The 10636-nt window shown below is 46.7% G+C and overlaps 1 pseudogene; it reads left to right on the top strand.

The window, feature by feature from the left end:
- The window catches only part of LOC112073059 (1-phosphatidylinositol 4,5-bisphosphate phosphodiesterase beta-1-like), a 39793-nt pseudogene that overhangs the window by 544 nt on the left and 28613 nt on the right, over positions 1-10636 (top strand).

Genomic DNA, 10636 nt, shown 5'->3' with positions numbered 1-10636 from the left:
ACACACAACACCTACTGCGTCACATGTACACACACAACACCTACCTCACATCGTACACACCACAAACCTACCACCCCTGTCCCACTACTTCATCAACTCTTCACACAAACACTACCTCACAGGTACACACACACTGTTAAACACACAACACCTACCTCACAGGTACACACACTGTTAAACACACAACACCTACCTCAACAGGTACACAACAACACCTACCTCACAGTACACACACAACACCTACTCAACAGGTACACACCACAACACCTACCAGCCCCGTCCCACTAACTTCATCAACTCTTCACACAACACCTACCTCACAGGTACACACACACTGTTAAACACACAACACCTACCTCACAGGTACACACACTGTTAAACACACACACACCTACCTCACAGGTACACACACTGTTAAACACACAACACCTACCTCACAGGTACAACAACACTGTTAAACACACAACACCTACCTCACAGGTACATACACACTGTTATACCAACACACCTACCTCACAGGTACACACCACAACTCTACCTCACAGGTACCACACAACACCTACCTCACAGTACACACACACTGTTAAAACACACAACACCTACCTCACAGGTTATACTCACACATATACTGGTACAACAGCAATGTCATTGTGTAAAGGTGTCCCCTCCCTCCTGTCCCCCCCCCAGTTGGTCAGCTGACAGTCTGTCGTCAGTGGAGATGTATCGTCAGGTTGTTACTGACCGGCTGTCGCTGTATAGAGCTGGACTGTTGGAAGGGACGGCCGCAGGATGAGGAACCTTACATCACACACGGCTTCACCATGACCACAGAGATACCTTCAAGGTGTGTGTGTGTGTGTGTACTTCACCATGACCACTGACATAAACTTGAAGGTTACCATAAGTCTGAAATGATTCCTAGATAGTGCTGGTCCTCACATCATTGTACTACATTGTATATGATGTTCACCTGCCTAATATATTCTCTCTCTCTCTGTCTCTCTCTCTCGCTGTCTCTCGCTGTCTTCTCGCTGTCTCTCGCTGTCTCTCGCTGTCTCTCGCTGCTCTCGCTGTCTCTCGCTGTCTCTCTGTCCTCTCTCTCCTCTTCTTCTCTCTCTCTCGCTCTCTCTCTCCGTCTCTCTTCTCTCTCCGTCTCTCTGTCCTCTCTCTCTCTCTCTGTTCTCTTCTCTCTCTCTCTCTCTACTCTCTCTGTCTCTCTGTCTCTCTCCTCTCTCTCTCTCTCTCTGTCTCTCTGTCCCTCTCTCTCTCTCTCTCCTCTCTCTCTCTCTTCTGTCTTCTCTGTCTCTCTCTCTCTGTGTGTGAAGGAGGTGATTGAAGCGATATAGAAAGTGCGTTCAAGACTTCTCCCTATCCCTCATCCTCTCCTTCCGAAAACCACGTTGACTCGTGAGTGAAGCATTCTGGGTAGTGAGAAGGAAATCCTGAGAATTTAGAGAACCTTCAATTCAGTGGGCATTATTGGCTTTATCTGAAACATATGTTGCCAAAGCAAATGAAGTAGACAAAAAAAAAAAAAAAAAAACAAGGGAAACATTAGTAAACATTACACTCACAAAAGTTTTCAAATGTTATATTATGTTATCTGTCTCTGTCAGGGCGAAGCAGCAGGCCAAGATGGCGGAGTATTGTCAAAGTATCTTTGGAGACGCCCTCCTCATCGACCCTCTGGAGAAATACCCGGTGAGTCTGGGTCAGGGGTTAGAGGTCAGGAATACCCGGTGAGTCTGGGTCAGGGGTTAGAGGTCAGGGGTGTCAAAGTCAGTTCCTGGAAAGCTGAGTGTCTGCAGATTCTCTGTCCCTGATTAGTTCCTGGAAAGCTGAGTGTCTGCAGATTCTCTGTCGCTGATTAGTTCCTGGAAAGCTGAGTGTCTGCAGATTCTCTGTCCCTGATTAGTTCCTGGAAAGCTGAGTGTCTGCAGATTCTCTGTCCCTGATTAGTTCCTGGAAAGCTGAGTGTCTGCAGATTCTCTGTCCCTGATCAGTTAGGAACTCCCCTCAGCAGGCCAGCTATTATTTGGACATTCAATTGAAAGGAAACAACCAATTTAGCGGAGAGAAACACGGCCCTGGCTTAGCGGGAGGTTAACCTTTGGTCGGGGCTACATTAGGACAGTGGGGGCTGCTGAGGGGAGGACGGCTAATAATAATGGCTGGAACTGAGCAAATGGAATGACATCAAACACAATGGAAACCATGGAAACCAAACGTTTGATGTATTTGACACCATTCCATTTATTCCGCTCCAGTCATTACCACGAGCCCGTCCTCCCCAATTAAGGTGCCACCAACCTCCTGTGAATTAGGAACACTACTGATCCCAGCTCAGCCCTTACACCAGCCCTGTTAATGTATTGTAATATGTGTTCTCTAACATCTGATCCCAGCTCAGCCCTTACACCAGCCCTGTTAATGTATTGTAATATGTGTTCTCTAACAGCTGATCCCAGCTCAGCCCTTACCATCGCCTCAGGAGCTGCTGGGTAAGATCTTGATCAAAAACAAGAAGAAGCACCACAGAGCGTCCACCAGGGGCAGTCTGGGGAGGAGGACCGGAGAGACGGACAGTCTGAGGAGGAGGACCGGCGAGACGGACAGTCTGGAACAGGCTTCCCCTCTTAACGGTACTCACTGTCTACACGCTCACACACTGGAGCATGCTCTTGGTGTGGCAGGTAGCCTAGTGGTTAGAGTGTAGGGGCGGCAGGTAGCCTAGTGGTTAGAGTGTAGGGGCGGCAGGTAGCCTAGTGGTTAGAGTGTAGGGGTGGCAGGTCGCCTAGTGGTTAGAGTGTAGGGGTGGCAGGTTGCCTAGTGGTTAGAGTGTAGGGGCGGCAGGTTGCCTAGTGGGTAGAGTGTAGGGGCGGTAACCGAAAGGTTGCTGGGATCAAATCCCCGAGCTGACAAGGTAAAAATCTGTCCTTCTGCCCCTGAACAAGGCAGTTTAACCCGCTGCTCCTAGGCCGTAATTGTAAATAAGAATTTGTTCTTAACTGGCTTGCCTAGTTAAATAAAGGTGAAATCAAAAATAAATTAACACTTTAACGGTATCGATATACAGTACCAGTCAAAAGTTTTAGTACACCTACTCATTCCAGGGTTTTTCTTTATTTTTACTCTTTTCTAGATTGTAGAATAATAGTGAAGACATCAAAACTATGAAATAACACAAGAGTGTTCACAGCTGTCATCAAGGCAAAGGGTGGCTACTTTGAAGAATCTCAAATATAAAATATATTTTGATTTGTTTAACACTTTTTTGGTTACTACATGATTCCATGTGTATTATTTCATAGTTTTGATGTCTTCACTATTGTTATGTAGCGGATGTTTGGAAACCCTTCACATGCCTGCTCCTGTCCCAGTCCACCCTTGGGAATGGCCCACAGAGCCATGGCAGAGAATTCATGTGGACTACGCTGGTCCCTTTGAAAAGCACATGTTTCTGTTTATAGTTGTTGCCCATTCCAAATGGCCAGAGGTGTTTTGCACTGACTCCTCCACCTCAGCTCAGACGATAGAGTGTCTCAGAACAACGTTTGCGCGCTTCGGCTTGCCGCTGCAGCTGGTAAGTGACAACGCGCAAGCTTTTTGTAAGTGACGAGTTTACAAGATTCATGTCAGTAAATGGAATCAAACACTCAACCTCAGCTCCGTACAACCCTGCCACCAATGGGCTGGCAGAACGCTTTGTGCAAACCCTAAAGCAAGGACTCCGTGCAGCAAAACGAGACGAAGCGACTTTGCAAACAAAACTTGGCCTCCTACCAAAACACCCCACATGCCACGACAAATGAAAGCCCAGCCACACTGATGTTCGGGAGGCCTCTCCGCACACAGCTGGACATCACGAAGCCAAACAGGCGTAATGAAGTGCTGAACAAACAAGCCAAGATGCTCTCCGGTGGCCGGGAGCGCCATCTCCAAACAGGACAGGAAGTGACGGTGCGAGACTACAGAAGAGGAGGGAAATGGACAAGAGGGACCGTACATACACAAACGGGACCCAGAACTTACCAGGTTCAAGTGAGCCCAGACATAATGTGGCGGCGTCACATTAACCAAATGCATTCCACGGAAAACAGCAACGGTGGGGCAGTAAAGAAAAGTTCAAATTAAAAAGATGTAAAATAACTACAACAAGTTCTGGGACATGTTTCAGTTGTGGTTTGGTTTGTGTTCTGTTAATTAGTGATGTCCCCTTTAAGAGAGGAGCATCCTTGGTCATGTGCAGTGCTGATCTATGTTAATCTGGTACTAACTCGTTTCAGTAAATGTGAAGCTCCAGTTCCATTTCTTGTATTCAGAGGCTTTCTTATTATATAAATAAGTAATAAGAGCTAAGACACTACAACTATTATTCTACAATGTAGAAAATAGTAAAAATAAAGAAAAACCCTGGAATGAGTAGGTGTGTCCAAACTTTTGACTGGTACTGTATCTACTGGAGCATGCTTCACCTGTTAACAGTATAGATACAGATATACACACACACCACACACACACACACACACATACACACACACACACACACACACACACACACACACACACACACACACACACACAACGTATATACGTATGGACACACACACACACACACACAACACACACACACACAACAAAACACACAACACACACACCACAAACACACACACACACAACCACGACACACATCACACACACACACACATGTATAGTAAGTATGACACCACACACACACACACCACACAATGTATAGTAGTAGGACACACAACACACACACACACTACACATGATAGTAAGTATGACACACACACACAACACACACACCAACATACACATGTATAGTAAGTATGGGCACCACACACCACACACACACACACATCACACATGTATAGTAAGTATGGACACACACACACACATACCACATGTAGTATAGTAAGTATGGCACACACACCACAACACATACACATGCTATAGTAATGTATGACACACCACACAACACACACACACACACATTACACATGTATAGTAAGTATGGACACACACCACGACCCACACCACACACATAACACCTGCTTGAGTAGTAAGTAATGGACACACACACACACACACACACACACTCACATGTATAGTAAGTATGGACACACACACACACATTACACATGTATAGTAAATATGACACACACACCACACACATAAAATGGTTATAGTAAAGTTATGAGCACACACACAACCACACCATACACATGTTATAGTAAAGTATTGACACACCACACCACACACACAACACACAGGCAGTTAGAGTATTAGTACACACAAAACTTACACACACTTCCAAATGCTATTATGTGTTGGCAGTGTGACTTTTCCTGTAGTCAGAATTCAAATTTTATTAGTCACATACACATGTGTTAGCAGGATGTTTAATGCGGAGCTGTAGCGAAAATGCTTGTGCTTCTAGTTCCGAAATGCAGTGAATAACCAAACAAGAATCTTGACCTAGTTGATATACAGTAATTATTGGACAATATATGTTATTTCCTGTAGTGATATACAGTATATTATTAGGACAAGAGTCATGTATTTCCTGAGTGGTATACAGTATATGATTGACAATAGTATGCTGATTTCCTGTAGGGTTATACAGGTATATTATAGACAAGAGTATTGTATTACCTTGTAGTGTATACAGTACATTATTGACAATAGTATGTATTTCCTGTAGTGATGATACAGTACATTCATTTGACAAAGTATGTATTTCCTGTAGTGCTATACCAGTACATTATTTACAGATGTTATGTATTCCTGTATGGTAACCAGTACGATTACTTACAAGAGTATTATTTCCTGTAGTTGATTACAGTACACTTATTTACAAGAGTATGTATCATCCTGTACGTGAATATACAGTATATTATTGACCAGCAGTATGTATTCCTGCCCGTGGTAATACAGTACCATTATTGACCAGGAGTATGTATTTCCGTAGTGTATACAGTACGATATGTGAAAGAGTATATTATAGACAAGAGTATTATTGTCCTTGTAGTGGTATAACAGTATATATAGACAAGGTATGTATTTCCTGTAGTGGTATACAGTATATTATAGACAAGAGTATGTATTTCCTTGTAGTGTATTTACAGTAATTATAGACAAAGAGTATGTAATTGTCTGGTAGTGATATACAGCTATATTATTAAACAAGAGTATCTATTTTCCTGTAAGGGATATACAGTATATATAAACAAGAGTATGTATTTCCCATGTAGTGAATTACGAGTTATACTTGAGACCAGTATTTATTTTCTGTTTGTTTTAGGACTGTCATTTCAGTGACAGTGATGGAGGCCAGCTGCCTATCCAATGGGGAAGGAGACTGACAGGCAGTGCGGCGTTAAAGACGGAGAAATTCCTCGCAAATCTATTGGCTCAGTTCAACTTCCTGATATGAATCGAACATGCTGGGAGGTGGGAGAGAGGGATGGCGAGAGAGAGAAGATGTGGCATGGACGGACATAGGTACGAACATGTTTACATGTGTGTTCTGGTAGGAGGAAGGACGGAGAGAAGTGATGAGGAGGAGGAAGAGGAACCAGTGGCCTGAATATTGAAGAAAACCAAACTCTGATGAGGGGAGTCCTCTAACTAATTATTATGTTCACGTATTGTTCCCTGAAGAGGTTCTATTTACTTGGTCATTCCAGTGAACAAATGACCACGCAATGGTTCTGTGTTATCTTTTTAATTTGACCTCTGTCTCGCGCCTTTGTTCTCGCCTCCCTCATGTCTCGGCTCTCTGTCTCGGCCTCTCTGTCTCGGCTCTCCTGTCTCGGCCTCTCTGTCTCGGCCTCTCTGTCCTCGGCCTCTCTGTCTCGGCTTCTCTGTCTCGCCTCTCTGTCTCGGCCTCTCTGTCTCGGTGTTTCAGGTGTCATCGGGCCTCTCTGTCCGGCCTCTCCTGTCTCGGCCTCTCGTGTCTCGGCTCTCTGTCTCGCCCTCTCTGTCTCGGCCTTCTCTGTCTCGGCCTCTCTGTCTCGGCCCTCTCTGTCTCGGCCTCTCTGTCTCGGCCTCCTGTCTCGGTGTTTCAGTTGTCTCGGTCTCTCTGTCTCGGCCTCTCTGTCTCGGCCTCTTCTGTACTCGCCTCTCTGTCTCGGGCCTCTCTGTCTCGGCCTCTCTGTCTCGGCCTCGTCTGTCTCGGTGTTGTTCATGTTTCTTGGTTCTCTCTGTCTCGGCCTACAATCGTCTCGGCCCATCTGCTCGCGCTCTTCTGTCTCGGCCTCTCTGTCTCGGCCTTCTCTTCTCGGTGTTCAGTGTCTCGCGTCTCTCTGTCTCGGCCTCTCTGTGCTCGGCCTTCCGCCTCTGTATCGGGCCTCTCTGTCTCGGCCTCTCTCGGCCTCTCGGTCGGCTCTCTGTCTCGGCCTCTCTGTCTCGGTTCTCTGCTGTCTCAGGCTTCTCATGTTCGCGGTACAGTGCTTCCTCTCTGTCTCGGCCGTCTCTCGTCTCGCGTTCGCTCTCTCGGTCTCGGTCTCTCTGTCTCCGGCCTCTCTGTCTCGGCCCCTCTGCTGTCTCGGTGTTTTCAGTGTCTCGTTCTCTCTGTCTCGGTCTCTCGTCTTGTGTTTCAGTGTCTTGTGCTCTGTCTCGGTCTCTCTGTCTCGGTGTTTCAGTGTCTTGGTCTCTGTTTCTGTCTCTCTGTCTCGGTCTCTCTGTCTCGGTGTTTCAGTGTTCTCGGTCTCTCTGTCTCGGTCTCTCTGTCTCGGTCTCTCTGTTCTCGGCTCTCTGCTCTCGGTTCTCTGTCTCGGTCTCTCTGTCTCGGCTCTCTCTGTCTCGGTCTCTCTGTCTCGGTTCTCTCTGGTCGTCGGGTCTTCTCTGTCTCGTGTCTCGGGTCTCTCTGTCTCGGTCTCTCTGTCTCGCGTCTCTCTGGTCTCGGTCTCTCTGTCTCGGTGTTTCAGTGTCTCGGTCTCTCTGTCTCGGTCTCTCTGTCCGTGTTCAGTGTCTTGGTCTCTGTCTCGGTCTCTCTGTCTTCGGTGTTTCAGCTGTCTTGGGTCTTCTGTTATTCTGTCTTCTCTGTCTCGGTCTCTCTGTCTCGTGATTGTTCTCGTGTCTCGGTCTCTCTGTCCTCGGTCTCTCTGGTCTCGGTCTCATCTGTCTCGGTCTCTGTCTCGCCTCTCTGTCTCGGTCTCTCAGTGCTCTCGGCCTCTCCTGTCTCGGCCTCTCTGTCTCGACCTCTCTGTCTCGCCTCTCTGTCTCCGGACCTCTCTGTCTCGGGTCTGCCGTCTCTCTGTCTCGGCCTCTCTGTCTCGGCTCTCTGTCGCTCGGCTCTCTGTCTCGGCCTCTCTGTCTCGGTCTCTCTGTCTCGGTCTCTCTGTCTCGGTCTCTCTGTCTCGGTGTTTCAGTGTCTCGGTCTCTCTGTCTCGGTCTCTCTGTCTCGGTGTTTCAGTGTCTTGGTCTCTGTTTCTGTCTCTCTGTCTCAGTTCAGCTTCAATTCAAGGGGCTTTATTGGCATGGGGAACATATTTTTACATTACCAAAGTAAGTGAAATCAACAAAAATTTGTATTTTTTTTAAATTGATAAATGAACAGTATGCACTCAAAAAAGATAGACATTTCAACTTGTATATTATCAGCTATGTACCGTGTTTTAGCAATGTGCAAATAGTTGTAGTATGAATAGTAGGGGAAGACAAATAAACAGATAAAATAACTTGTATTTACAATGTTGTTTGTGTTCCACTGGTTGCCCTTTTCTCATGACAACGGCCCACACGTCTGGCTGCTGTGATGGCACACTGTGGTATTGCACCTGACAGATATGGGAGTATCAATGCTTGATTTGTTTAAAAATCCTTTGTGGGTCTGTGACCTGTGGGAAATACGTCTCTAATGTGGTCATATATTTGTCAGGAGGTTACGAAGTGCAGCTCAGTTTTCACCTCTTGAGAGGCAGGTCTGCCTTCGGCAGCCTCTCTCAATAGCAAGGCTGTGCTCACAAGCATTTTATACATTTTGGGTCAGTCACAGTGGTCAGGTATTCTGCCACTGTGTATTCTCTGCGTTGTGCAGAATTCTGCAGTCTCTCAAATGGGGTGTTTGTCCCATTTTGTGAATTCTTGGTTGGGGAGTGGACCCCAGATCTCACAACCATAGGATCTCACATCCTAATTAGTATCTGGAAGAAATTGTCATAAGAAACGGTAGCAGCAACATTATGTACAAAAATAAGTTTAAAAAATCAGTTACTAACAATGGGAAAAAACGAACAGAATAGGACAGTTGGTTAGGAGCATGTAAAACATCAGCCGTCCTCAGAGGAGAGTGTTGGGGGAACTCGAAGTGGAGTATCAGTGAGATGGTGGGGCAAGGCAAGGCCTCCAGGATAATTTAGCTGAATTACGGAGGGACTTGGGCAGTTTTTTCCCAGGTTAAAGCAAAGGGAGCACTTGTAAGAGCCAGGTTCTCCATGCTCCTCAAGGAGATGGACGCTCCTTCTTCTTTGGTTTGGAATTACAGAGCGGTGAAGCCAAAGGTTGTCTCCGGCTGTCTGATGGGCGGGTGACCTCTGTGGAGGGGGAGATGTGGGAGCGGACTGTGGAGTTTTATACTGAGTTGTACAGGGCAGAACTGTGTGATCCTCTGTGGTGGAGGAGATGCGGGAGCAGACTGTGGAGTTTTATACTGAGTTGTACAGGGCAGAAGTGTGTGATCCTCTATGTGCTCAGGTCTTGTTTGCAGAACTCCCTAAGCTCTCTCGGGCACAGAGGGATGAAATTGATATTTTCCCTGTTGTCCCATGAACTGGCAGAGGCCTTAACCCAGATGTCCCCCGGCTGAGCACCGAGGGTCGATGGACTCCCAGTGGAGTTTTATAAAAAATTCTGGGGAATAATTGGACTGGACTTCCTGTGCGTGAATGGGTCGGGGTAGGAGAGTTGCCGATGAGTTGTCGTCGGGTGGTTCTGACTCTCCTGCCCAAGAAATGGAACTTGTGTGAATTTAAGAACTGGAGGCCTGAGGCATTGGTCTGTGCGGACTACAAGATATTTGCCAAGGTTCTCGCTAACAGACTGAAGTCCCATCTGGACCCTATAGTACACAAGGACCAGACATATTGTGTACCGGGACGCTCAATCAGGGACAACTTGTTCTTGATTAGGGACATGTTGGACTTGACGAGAGGTCCTAATGTGAACTTTGGACTGGTCTCTTTAGATCAAGAGAGAGAGTGGACCATGAGGATCTGTTTAATGTGATGTTTGGGCAAAGGTTTTTGACATGTGTGAAGATGTTGTATGCTGGGGCATCATGTATGGTTAAGGTGGGAGGGGGGCTCAGTAGGCCAGTCTGGGTGAGACGGGGCATTAGACAAGGATGCCCTCTATCGGAGCAGTTATAGACACTAGCCATTGAGCCTTTTTTGGGCTTCCTACGCAGGAGACAGCATGGGTGTGTTCACAGGCATAGCAGTGTCGACGTATGCAGATAAAGTTTCTGTGATGGTCAGGGATGGGCAGGATATGCAGGCAATGTCAAGACTGGCCAGGTTGGAGGTGGATCCTGTCCCAAGTGTCATATAGAGGGAGGGTGCTGATAATCAACAACCTGGCGGCATCCTCCCTGTGGCATAAACTGTCTGTC

This window comes from Salvelinus sp. IW2-2015, unplaced genomic scaffold (assembly GCF_002910315.2).
Source record: "Salvelinus sp. IW2-2015 unplaced genomic scaffold, ASM291031v2 Un_scaffold2135, whole genome shotgun sequence".
NCBI lineage: Eukaryota > Metazoa > Chordata > Actinopteri > Salmoniformes > Salmonidae > Salvelinus > Salvelinus sp. IW2-2015.
Note: the sequence above shows the minus strand (reverse complement) of the source record. Positions and strands in the feature narration are given on the sequence as shown.